General features: G+C 37.0%; 1 long non-coding RNA gene across 1 annotated transcript; it reads right to left on the bottom strand.

Moving 5' to 3' along the window:
• Window positions 1-3502: 3502 nt before the first annotated feature.
• On the bottom strand, window positions 3503-4954 carry LOC145552801 (uncharacterized). Its single transcript, XR_014088919.1, has 3 exons — window positions 4438-4954; window positions 4224-4329; window positions 3503-4136 (listed from the first exon to the last, which is right to left on the bottom strand). It is a non-coding gene; the product is annotated as an uncharacterized LOC145552801 (long non-coding RNA).
• Between the last annotated feature and the right edge of the window lie 8721 nt (window positions 4955-13675).

The following is a 13675-nucleotide window of genomic DNA, read 5'->3' as shown; positions in this document are numbered from 1 at the left end:
GTTTTAAAACAACACTGTGAGAAAAGTTCTGCAGTTTTCTCACTGTGCATAACTGCTCTCTAAAGGTCAAGAATATTCTGGTGAAAAATCTCTTAATAGAGACAAAAACAATAATAACCCAACCAGGGTGACTGGAGGGGCTGACCCACCCACCAGAAAATGGAAGGAGGCTTTTATCACAACCACTGGAGAAGCTGAGGAGGCGTCAATCTGAACCAATGGAGAAGCTTTGAGGTAACCAGAGAAGCAGAGGTAACTGGAAATGATGGTGGTTTGTTTAAAATCTGGGCAAATGCAGATTGTTGGTTCCACTCCACCTCATCAAAAAGATCTGGCTTTACAACTGTTTTTGGACTGACAGCAGCACTCACCCATTCCAAGGCTAGGTGAGGGTGGGAATATTGTTCAGGTTTAGTTCTCATGTTTTTAAAGAAGTTTCTTACGCTTTCACTCTGGTGGGGGTCTGCTGGTTCCATTTGATTGGTTTCTTCTGTCATGATTTGTAGATAAAGAGGACCCAAATGTAGAGCAGCAAAGGTGTTGAGATGAATCGTTAAATGAGAAATGAAGAACACAGAACATACAGGGAGCCAAAACAGAGCAAAAACAGGAATCCAGGAAATGAAGACAATAGGGATATAACAGAAAAATAATGGAGAGATGGCATGATTTGACATTAGGAACCAGAAAGGAGGAACTGAGAATGAGTTGTATTTATACTGGAAGGTTGATTACTGGACAGGAATCAAATGACTGATCAGAAGCGGGTTGAAGGTGCCGCCTGAGGTATGGAGAGAGAGAGAGAAAATGGGACAAGGGGTCGGGGGTTGGGGAGTACACAGTGGCCTAGGAAATAAATCTAACAATAACTAGACCTGAGAAACATAACTAAACTAGAGTAACAGTAACCAGAGGCAAGAAATAAACTAGAATTACTGAAAAGAATTAAACTAAAGTAAACAAAAGCAGGACTGGTCTAATCAAAGTAAGATATGAATAATAATCAAACCTCAAAACAACCCACAACCCAAATAAGGAGTGCTACATGGTTTGCATGTGCAATTGAAGGGAGGGCATGTTGTTGGCAGTCTACAAAGATTGAGTGCACAACTGATTAAAGGTGCAAAAATGGCTCAAACCACCCTGCTTAAAAGAGGATTTTATAAGTTAACAATCGAAACAAAGCTCTAAGAAGCTGTATATAACTCAGTCAAGTTGGCCCCTTCCCCCATCACACACACACACACACACACACACACACACGCACGCACGCACGCACGCACGCACGCACGCACGCACGCACACACACACACACCCACACACACACACACACACACACACACCCACACACACACACACACACACACACACACACACACACACACACACACACACACACACACACACACACACACACACACACACACACACTTTCTGATTTGGAACCCAAGAAAACTACACATTGTTATAGCTGTGGGGAAAAAAGATCTACTGAGGCTGTCTGTGTTTCTTCTGACTGAAGAAATGATGTGGTTTAATTACTCTGTCTATATTGTTCTACTGCAATTACAATGGATCAATCTTAATTCAGAATTTCTGCAGGTTTTCTCAAAAGCTGTCAAAGTTCTATTCTTTTAATTCTCCATATTGGCTCTACGGTTTATGCTGCCCTCACAATGTGTTGGTCTTGCAAAGCTAGACAGCTAGCTAACACCTGAGGTGAAAACAATCCAGTGCTTCATAGTTTTCTTGTTTTATTTTCCATTTCGTTTCTAGTTTGTTTTGTAAAACTGTAACAAAAGCACAAAAGGATATATCAACCACAGACAAAATACAGAAAGCAACTAGTCTACACCAAACAAATGGCTCCCAATTATTACTAATTAGCTAACTATGTAGCTTTGTATTTTGGTTGGGGAACATAGAATGTTTTCTTATGAAATATTACACAATACTGAAATAATAACGAATAAAATGAAATTACAGACAAATAGTGTCCAAGGGAAAACTAAACAAAACATAATGATGGAGTCAGCACAGTTTGAAAGGCATTTAACAACAAACCAAAAAACAAACTAACAAAATTTAACTGGTTAGTTACTGTCAGTTAATAATGTATGCTCAGGTCTCAACTAATATACTAACAGGAAGCACCTAGTAGGTGATAAAATCTTATTTTTTCTTTATGGCTTCGGGAATAAAGTAACACATTTGACTTGATGATGAACAGATTTATCAATAAATCAAGGGTCATTTTCTGCCCTTAGTGTTTTATAAACCAGGGATAAGTGGCTATAATAAGTAGAAAAATACAAAAATCTTTATTTAGATCTCTGTACAGTCGTTGTAAGAGGACATGGTAAAATGTATTAAAGCATAATGGAAAGAATATTTTAAAATATTGCAATATTTTGTCAACTTGTCTATTTTAATTATTAATCTATATACAAATATTTTAAAAAATGTCCTTACTTTGAACTTCTGTATTTTCCTTACATTAATAATAAATTACACCATGCCCTTTGTATGCTACACATAAAATGACTAAATGTGAGTTAATGATGTGATGAATTGTCTTTGCCTGGTTAACAAAGACAGTTATTGCAATTATTCAAATATACCTCAAGATGGCAGTGCAGGACGATTTACTCCTCTGTACAGCACTGGTCATGTGGATTTTATGGCAAAAAGGGGATAATCCCGTCCCTACACTGTTTACACCATAGGGTACCGTTTTCACCACAGAACTGAGATGTGATCTAAACAATGCAGCAGCAAAGACACATGTTTCCTCATCTATTGAATAAGAAGAAGTTTGACATTGTGTAATTATTTATGTAAGGCATGAGGTCAAAGTTTTAACAATTATGGAATAATAATTTGGGGGCTTTTTGTACCGCCCTGAAGTCAAATATTGACAAGTAAAAAGATTTAGAAATGTGTGTATGACACTCCTGCACTACTGTCAAAAGGCACTAGCACCTTATGTTATAGGTGTCTTAAAATAGGTTTACCCAGCCATATCTTGTTTTCATTTGTTGGTTTTATTGCATTTTTAATTTTTACTTATTATGCCAAACTGATTTGCGTATTATGTGATTTATTTCATGGGACTACAAATAGAAATTAGCAATTCACTAAATGCAGCAATATTGTATGTTCATTCATCCCATTCGAATAAATGGGATGAATGAACAACTAAACATAAGACTTAGTATCGTCTCATCATTACGGCGTCCAAAGTGGATGTGTTCATGTAGAAAAAGCCTGCAGAATAGTTTGGCTTAGGATAAGCAGTTGTTGGGAGGTTGAACATGCCCTATTAAAAAAAGTATACTTTAGTATATTAAATTTTAACATACTTTTATTTATGTACTTAAACTGTACTATTTTGGAATAACTACACTAGAGTACTTACATTGTTTTAGGCTACAATTACATAGAAAGATTAATTACACAAGATGTTCAAGGTAATTCAAATATTTTGTTTAATTACCGACATTTTAAAATTGTCAAATTTTACTCACAACTTTACATAAATGATCAGTTTACACATCAAAAGTGAACACAATGAACATGAAAACTTAAGTGTGACAAAAAAACATAAAAGTTATTACTTTAAAGAAGAAAAATTATAATTACATTGTGCTTTCAATATCATTTTGGTAACACTTTATTTGATGGGGTGTGCACAAGACTGACATGACACTGTCATAAACATAACATAAAACCTTCCCATTAAAATTGTCATTATTTACTGAATGACACTTCATGACACTGTTGGTATGTTCCTAACATGTGTTATGTCATGTTTTTGACAGTATCATATCAGTCTTATGCACACCCCGTCAAACAAAGTCGTACCAACATTTTTTCAAGAGCCATTATACTATAAGACAATTGTACAAACTGTCAATACATTCAAAGTTTTCAAACAACAAAATTATGAAAATCAGCACAATGAAACAATAGGAACACTTTAGAGGAAATGCGAAAACCGTTTCACCAAGGACAGAGTATTGTTTTAATTCAATGTCAGGATTCCAGTATTACTGCAGACAAACTGACGTTTCTCCTTCCTATGAACAGTGAGGATCAACCACAGAACATTCCCGTTCACTGCACTTTACAGAAACCTACAAAAAGAACAGAGCAATTAAACAGAGAAAGCATTTGTATTTTAAAGAGAACAGAAAAATGGAAAATAAAAAAATAATACTTACAATTTTAAGACGTTGTGGACTCGCCATGTATGTGACATCATCAGAAGCGATGATGATTGGGACCAAATGCCTGGGGTGGAAAAACATTTCTGGGTGTCTTCTTTGCCTGTTTATGTTAGAAGTAAAAAAAAATAGTCAACAATGTCATAGAATCAGCTGATGTTGGCATTAACTATGAAGCTGTTTTAAGTGTGGACTTAAGGAGACAAACTACCTTCAAAGCTTTCCATCCATCTGACTACGCTGATCCTTGCAGGGTGGTGAGGGGGGCTGGTGCAGTCATCAGATGAGAGGCAGGGTTCACCCTGGACCGGTCACCAGTCCATCACAGGGCTCTGAAAGCCAACAACTAAATAAAATGTATGAAAGAAAAATGTATGAATAAAATGTTAGATTAACAAGGGGAAAAATTATTTAAATCAATTCATGTTTATTGAGCACTTGGTGTTGGTAACACAGCAGTTTTTGTTGTTGAAAATGTAGCTAGCTGCTCAGTAAAAAAAATAGTTACACCAAGAAGACGATGTGAAGGTTCATCTTCAGAGCTGCTTGGTGATCTGGTGGAGCCAGAGCCTCTTCTGAGACAGGAAAGTCTTTAGGTTTCCTAACACCTGATTTCTGTGGCTTCCTCTTTCATCTTCATTTGCTTAGAATAAAAACATTGATGAACGAGTTAGAACAACAACTTCACAATATCAAAGTCTCTCTGTCTTATGGAGCTTAATTAAAACCAGGTTAAGTTTATGAATAAAAGTACAAATGGCAACAAACAGCCTCCATGCATTTATAACATGAATGATTCCTATAGTCAGTGGCGCAACTACACATTGTTCAGGTGGATGCAAAAACATAGATCGGCGCCCCCCGAACGAGGGACGGAACGTCAGGGTCAAGGAGCGACGCTCACTCTCAGCACCCCCCCCCCCACCCCCCCCCCCCCCGAGGCGACGATACGTGAAGGGTAAAAGGAGGAAGGAGTGTAAGGCGCGCATTAGTGTACGGGAAAACATCATCGGCGCGCCGCCCCCTCCAGACGGGGTTTTGGCGCCCCCTCTGGTGCTGCGCCCCTATGCGTTGCATACCCTGCATACCCACTTTTTGCGCCACTGCCTATAGTAATAATCATACAAGTCGCAATAAAATTGATAAAATAATTATTTATGAAACCAACGTAAGTTATATGTTATATATTATATTATATATATATTATATTTCATTTCCATCGGTTGTTGTCCCGTTGTGTTGTCGTCTGACGTCACCAGCTTGAATTTACCAAAATTAGTAACTATTGTCAAGGCCCGCTCTACTTTTAAGGAAATATTATGCGAGTAAAAATGGCGAATTTGAACAGGGCTTGTTATCTTCCCTGCGTCCAAATTTTTTCTTCTCTTTATGGCGGTTTTTTTTAAATGAAAGTGTGCAATACCGCCACCATCTGGTCTGGAGTAGGAACTGGAGCTAATCCTGTTTATTATAATCTGAAAATGGATTGGGTACTTTCTTTAACAACTGTACATCATAATTATAATTTTTTTATCCTTTGCAATTTTAACAAAAATAGTAAAAGATTATCAAGGCACCTAAAAAGGCATAATTTTTAGGTACTTAAAAAGTATGCCTAAAAATTACATGAAAAGTACTTTATAGATGCCTAAAAGACATACTTCTGCATATGTATTAATTAGTTTTATTTTATAATCAGGTTGCTGCGTGTTGCAGACTTCTGCCCATGAGATCTGGATCTCAACGGGGTTCACTCGGTTAAATAAAGAAAATAATTATAAAAAAGGCATACTTTATTAGCCTAAAGTTTACACTGAGATGTAATTTAAAACATAGTGAAATTAATAATCTAAAGTAGTGTTAAGTGAATTTTAAAAATATTCTATTTTGAGCATATATTTTAAAATATAGACAAAATATATTTTAAATATACTTGAGCAAGTGTATATTTACACTTGGGCAAATACATATTTTGTTCATTTAAAGTATACTTTTATTTAATATATTTATTAAAAGTGTATTTTGGTACAATTATGTTTAAGTGTGTTTAAAGTTCTAATTTCAAAATTGGTACAAGTATACTTTTAGTATACTTCAGATATATTTATAGGTAGTACACTTAATACTTAGTATACTTAAAATGTACTTTCACAAATGTATGTTTGAAATATACTAAAACATACTTTTTTCACCTGGGTGCACTCTATGATTCAAAAAATAGATTTTAGGTTATCTTTGCTGTTAGAACACTTTAGCATAATGTGAGAAAAATTTGGAGTCAACTTTGTTTTGAACAAAAAACAGTGTTCATATCAGACCAGAAACAAAACATTTCTAGATATGCAGTGAATGTAGCTTTGTCACTCACAGGCCATCAATCCCTTTTTAGACCCAACTGGCAGGAACAAAGGAGAAGGGCAGCCTGGCAGAGTCGCAAGATGCAGTCAGGAGCTTTTTGGGCCACCTGCATCCCCAGGGCATTTTATTTGGGGCATCCTGGACCTCCAGGACTTTCATTTTTTGCACTTTGGAAAGTATTGACACTCCCTGAGCCGTCAACCCTGCACCATTGATTTGAGCTTAAGCGTCATGCCTTCCCCTTGACCAAAGCTGCTCCATAGTATTGATGTGATTAATTAAAAAGAAAATGGTTTTTAGTACGGCTCGCTGCACAGACAGAGTCAGCAGCGGTGAGACACGGGGGAGGGGTTGTTGCACGCATTGATCCATTTAACCACATACACACTGACAGGCACACTACAGAGACAACAGGGAAGTGTATGAAAAACATTAACCCACAATGCACTGCAGAGTTTTGACAGATTCCTGCTCTAGGGCTGCTGAATTTATGAGCCATTACTCCTGCCAGTCCGATATCTACTTGGTGCATTATGTTCCATGTCATGTGTCATTAGCTATATAGTGACTGACATCCATTGAGGAAGTCAATGCCTGACTCTGGACAGCTGAGAGTGCCAGTGTGTCCTAGTTGGGCTGGGATAGGGCCACACTTTATTATTTACTTGTGCATCCTCTTGGGTTTATCCCTGCAGTTATCAGAGGACAATACATCCTCCAAACTATCACAGTCTACACTATGTCCTGCAGTAAGACCTACTGTCTCCTTTTCATTTTTCAGAACACAGTGACCTTTTATTACTTCATTGGAGAGACTGTATATGTTCTGTTTAGAAGGTAACATCAACGGTAATTTAGATATATTTAGATTTCATGTTTGTATAACAATTTTTGGAATAAAATGTTGCAACTTATCACGTTTGCAAATTAAAAAAAGAATATTAATGGGAGCTGAAGGCAATTCAGCTTCCATTTTTCAGTTGGAATTTCAGACATTTTCAGTTGGAAAATTTCAATTTCCAACTGAAATTTTGGAGGCTGGTTGAAGAGGCAACATATTAAATCTGTAAAACATTTTCTTCAAAGATTTACATACATAAATGACAACAAGGATTATGTTGTGTGCTGACATTCACAACATTACTCCTGTTAGCCCGATATCTAGTTGGTTCATCATGCTCCATGTCAGCTGCCATTAGCAGATAATGGGAGTTAATTGTAATGGTCTTGTTGTATCTGTTTACTTTTAGTGGAAGGTCAGTGTTTAAGGAAGCGAGCACAATAAAACACTATGTAATCTATGTGGCCCTGACATTTCATCATCGATTCAGCTGGCTGGTAGAATGAGTTTGTTCAGAGACTAGAAAAAGGTCAGTAACTGTTAGTTAATTGGGGAAGTGATTAATAAATCAAAAGCTGTATGCCCAGTAACTCAAACAAACCCAGTTAAAGACCCTAAATGAGTTGGCAGAGGAATAGTTAAGTTTGTGTACAGGATCAGCTAAAAACTGACTGAGACTATAACCACCATCAATAATCAATTTATGACATACTTTAAAATTGTGTTTTAGTATTAATTAATAATGTACTCTTAGAATTTGTTTCCAGGACTTTCCACCTCCAACAGGCTTTAAATACCATTTGGCTTGAAGTCTTCAAAGAACATTTTTCATTTTTGGCTTTTACAAATGTAGGTGAAAATTGTATTGGTCATCAGGGAAGAGTCAGACTGGTTCAGTTTTTATGCAGTAATATTAGGAAACAATAAAGAGCTTTAAACATGAAAAAAAATTGTGAAATTCTGCAGGATTAATAACAATTTCCATGATTCTGATTGAAAAAGTGATTATGTTTTAAAAATATTGGGAAGATAAAAAATGCTTGCATATGTTGATATATTGATAGTACATCAACAGAAATTAAGTGACAAGAATTTTTCCTGGTGTGTTCCCAGCTTACTGTGATGAGATGTGTGCAGCTAATGTGTCTGTTGTGATCTAACGTCATGTGTCCCTTTGTGTGTTGAGCTTATTGTATTGTATGCTTTGCTCGTCTTTTCTCTGTTGGCGGTCCATCCCATATTTTTTATTTCTGTAGATATAAAATGTCTCAAAAGGTATATGAAGAGAAGGAAATTGCATACAATTAAATTAGAAGAAATACAACAAAAAACAAAGAAAATAGTTTAGTAAAGAAGAGTTGCTGTTGTATACTGTTTCAGCAGACATATGCACTAAGCTTCTTCATTAGCAGAGTAAAATAAATAAACAGCCAAATAAAAGCACCTAAACATAAAAAATATAGTGTGTCCTTTATTAGTGAGCTTTGATATAATTGCACTTTACCTTCCTCAACACATCCTGCTGTGGATCAGGCTTTCTGATGAGATGAAGCGAGAACAATTTATAAACAGTAATTAGGGAAACCACATGTCTCATGTATTTAGTGAAGCAGCAATTTGGAGCAGGAATATTGATGTCATTTTGTAACATGAGCTGCACTTCCACATGTTACCAAAAGGGGGCAGGATGATCCTGTGGGTGTTGTGATGAGGGTTGAAGTTGGTTGTGTCCCTCGGTGATGGAACAGATATGGTTGTAACATGTTTATTTCCGAACGTGTCTGAATATGCGTGGTTTTCAAACTTCTAGCTTGAAATGTCCTCCAGGTGAAATGAATCCTCTCTGCAGTATAAAGAAAACTAATCACACACAGCCTTACCTCTAGTAAAGTGCAAGGTCCTGTTTTTCATGGAATTAGGATGAGTAGAGGTTGCTTAAAAGATGAATAACCACTATTCTGAATATAAACTTAGAAGAATGTAACAAATATAACCCTAGAAATAATACTTGAAGACAATGTGAGCTCTCATATAGCCTCTTAAATCTTTTCATGTTTCACTTTTGCAGCTTTTTCATATTAAATGAACAGACTAGACAACATGGCGCAGGGACCAAATCTGGCCCATAATAAAATTTTATAATAGAACTTTCAAAACAACAGTTGTGTTTGTAAATATTATTTTATTTATCAAATCAAAGCAGTTTTATTTGTATGCTGCTGATACAGTTCCACTCAGTTTTATTTATATAGCCTCAATTTAAAATAAATGTCATCTCAAGGCATTTTGCAAAAAATAATTTAAATTCAATCATACATTCCTATTGATCCTAGTTATAAAACAGTACAGTATGCTCAATTAATTATTCAAAATTGTTTAAAAAGTTTCTACCTAAGGAAACACAGAGATTGCATTGAGTCATTGACTTTCCACGTTCACTCCTCCTGGATGAGAATCTAGCAACAGTTGCCTGCTTTGTCATTGACTTTACAGCAGTCCCTCGTGTAGAGCAAACATGTAGTGATGATGGAGAGGAAAACCCCATGTAACAGGAAGAATCCTCCAGCAGAACCAGAAACGGGCTCGGTGCAAGCGTCTATCTGCAACAACCAACTGGGTTTTAAGAAGACAGAGAAGAATGCACAGAAACAGATCAACTCATCAGGATTGTTTTTTCATGAAAGAAAAGAAGTTAACAGCAGGAGACGGAGAACAATAAGTTAGAAGCATGATCTCAGTCGATGCCGTGCTCCAGGAAGGAATCACAGGCAATCGGAATGAAAGACCAGGGGCCTCATGTATAACGCGTGGGTGCGCACAAAAAATGTGCGGCGCCTTATTTTGCGCACAAGTCGGCATGTATAAAAATGAACGTAGCGTGAAAGTTTGCGTAAAAGTACGAACATTTTTGACTTGCCATGAAAATGTGCGGCAGCCACACAAACGTTTTTGTGGACAATAACAAACTACAAATCGTCAGAACTCACATTGTGGTGGCGCAGGGGCAAAGCACGGCCCACGCACCGAGGCCCCAGCCCCCACGCCGGTGGCCGCGGGGTCGATTCCCGGCCTGGCGACACCCGCCGCACGTCCTCCTCATAACCCTCCTTCCTATTAAAACTACCTTCAAATAAAGGCCACTAGAGCCAAAACCTTAAAAACCTTTAAAAAAAAAGAACTGAAATCTGACGCCATTCATTGTCATTTAGACCAAGAAGCATCAAACCTGATGTTTTTTCATGATTTTAATATTTTATTGTTTAAACGTAAGATGAAACTGAGGCGCATTTATCCTCAGACAGTAACCTAACACGCACACAAAATAAAAGAAAATAAAAATAAAAGGATGTGAAAACCTCACTCGAATGTAAATAATAGATTCCCTCAGATTTTGTCTCGATGTAACGCATTGGTCTGTGCGCCGAAGCGCAACCATCTGTGTGGTAATTTCATTCACACTAAAAAAAAAAAAAAGAAAAGAAAACGGTGTTGATCAGCAGATGAACTCCAAACAGGTTTGATTATTTTTAAGGTGTGTATATAATCACGTATATAAGTAGCTGCGAGCCGCGTAATTGAGGAGCTTTGGCTCTGATGGAGAACATGGGAAGGATTCAGAGGGAGCAATTGATCAGAGAACATATTGATCTGCTGGGAAATGTTGATGATGGTTTATTAGTGTTTCCAGACTGATAATCCTGGATCTCTGAGCAAAATTTAAAGAAGGAGCCGTGCGGTACCGGTGCCGGTCCAGCTCCAGCCATCATTCACAAAGCGGCGCCTGTATGGACAGAAAGCAGCTCTATTCTGTAAATGTACAACTTATGCATGTGATTTCTCTATTTAGAATAAACGTCCACATTCCAAACTCAAAGGACTCTGACACGCTGTCTGTCTTTAAATCCCGGCGGAACGCCCTGCGGTTTAAACAGGCATTTGCTCTTGGATCTCCTTTTTTTAATTATTTGGATTACACACAACCATTTGGATTTTTTTTCTTTAAAATGTATTATTTTTATTTATTTATGTTTTTTTGCAATATGACCTTATGTGCCCTGAAAGCACTTTAAATAAAATATATAATAATTATTATAAATGCTTATACTGCTACAAACAAGGACGTTGCTTCACGTGGTGGCAGACTTCTGGGTATTTAAACTAATTTATGGGTTTCGACATGGCGAACCAGCAGCTGCGCTCAATTTCCCGCAAATTGGGATTTGTAAAGGAAAGGTGCGCACCAGTGGGGTGTGGTGAGGTTCGTAGCTGGTGAGGCACTGACCTAATCAGATTAATACATTTAAACACGTTTCATGTTATTGTTTATGTACAGAAATTTCGCGCTTGTGCACAACGTTGTAGCGCAAAAAGACTGTAGGAACTATTTCTCCATTTTCAGTTAAATCTTAGAATTGAAATTGTTTAGTTTATTCTTATTTTTTGTTTATTTTCTAGTTTATCATTAGAATTTTTGTTTAATTCGTTATTTAGAATAAGTTTATTGATTAGTAATTCACTTAATTAGATACGTTTAGGGTATTTCACATGGGACATGGGTATTTCACGGTATAAAGGTGTGTCTTATCATGCACGTGGGTGGTCACAAGGTTTTTTACCAGTCTATGGAATCAGTCAGTTCAGTCATCAGTCATCAGTCGTCAGTCAGAACATGAGAATCCTGTGAAGCCTGTAACCCTTTTGCCTGAACTACAAAATAAAACAACCAAAAAACTGCATTTTGACTTTTTGATCCTTTTGAGCTGCGTAAACCAGAATCCACGGTGTATCAGGTGACTATTTGAGTTGGATTCACTTTTTGTTTTGATCACGTTTGAGTTTTGAGTTTTTTGATTTTTGAATTTAAGTTTTGGAACAAATAGTCACTACAAAGTCTATACTTTACATGCCATCCATAGCCATGCTGCCACCATAGCACAATTTTGTTAACTCAATGAAACTTGGAAATGTACGTATTAATTTTGTGCTATGCTCCACAGCAAAGGAAATAACCAAAGTACCACTCGAAACCACTTCTTTCTTGCTCTCTGTATTGGCAAAGCTACACAGACTTGTTGCCATAGCCACTGACAACCATACCAAAAAAACACTCAAATATTTTGCACAAAGAGCAGAACATCCAGTAGGTTGCAGTGGTAGATTAGCTAGGGCTGCTAGCTAAAATCAACAGCAGTTTGTAGGTTATGTTTCTTTTCTGAAACATAACCTGCATAACCTAAGATTGGACCCCCCCCCCCCCCCCCAATCTTAGAAAAGTCTAGAATTGTCCCCTGAAGGAAATGGTTCAGTCCAAAGTGTAGAAGCAACAGCAGCACTAAACTGCACAGGCTCCATCAGAGCCGCTGAAATGAGGAGCTAGCTGCTATCTGTGGCTCTGCAGCACAAACAACAAACCCTCCAGTAAATACTTGAAGCAAAACACATGTAACATATTTTCACTGCTCAATATTAAGAAACACAATAAAACAATAAAAATCAGACAGTAGTTCGTTATTTCATTACTTAGGCTGAATCATGATAAACTGCATTGTTATGCCTTAAATCAAAACTAACAAAATTGTCTACATTGCTTTGATACTTAGCTTTTTTTTGTTAAAGGTAGCAAATATCTCAATTATATTCAATTATATTTAGCCTTTTAATTTGTACGTTAAGAAGAGTTTGAAACGGGCAGGAAGGGCTTAGAGTTACCACTAGCCGACAGCTCGGTGGAAGCTGAGAACTGAGAGGCGATATTGCAGAGCACCTGACAGTAAAAAAAGAAAGTATGGCTTATTTCATACCATCGTCAACATAGAGCCTTTAAAACCACATGATAAAACCTGAATATTTTTCCATTAAAACCCTGATGCTTTGAGCCTTAAGTTGAAATTATGATACTTCCCAGATATTAACCTACCAGGTTCTCAGCCATCCAGGAAATGAGAAAACCAAAAAAGATTTAAAAATAGAGCAACTTAGCAAGTTCTAATTCAAATACCACATAACTTGTACTGAGAGTCACTACAATAAATTAATATTTATGAGGAATTCTATTAGCAGATTTAGGGTTTACAGAAAAAAAAGAGAAAATATCAGGGGAGCAGCAGTTCTGTGGGCACAAATGCCGTATTGATGCCAGAGGTCAGAGGAGAATGGTCAGACTGGTTTGAGCTGATAGAACAGCAACAGTAACTCAAATAGCCACTCATTACAACCAAGGTATGCAGAAGAGTTTCTCTGCATGCACAAC

This window comes from Poecilia reticulata, chromosome 9, assembly GCF_904066995.2.
Source record: "Poecilia reticulata chromosome 9, P_reticulata-male-v2, whole genome shotgun sequence".
NCBI lineage: Eukaryota > Metazoa > Chordata > Actinopteri > Cyprinodontiformes > Poeciliidae > Poecilia > Poecilia reticulata.
The sequence above is the reverse complement of the archived record's forward strand: the minus strand, read 5'-3'. Positions and strand labels throughout refer to the sequence as shown.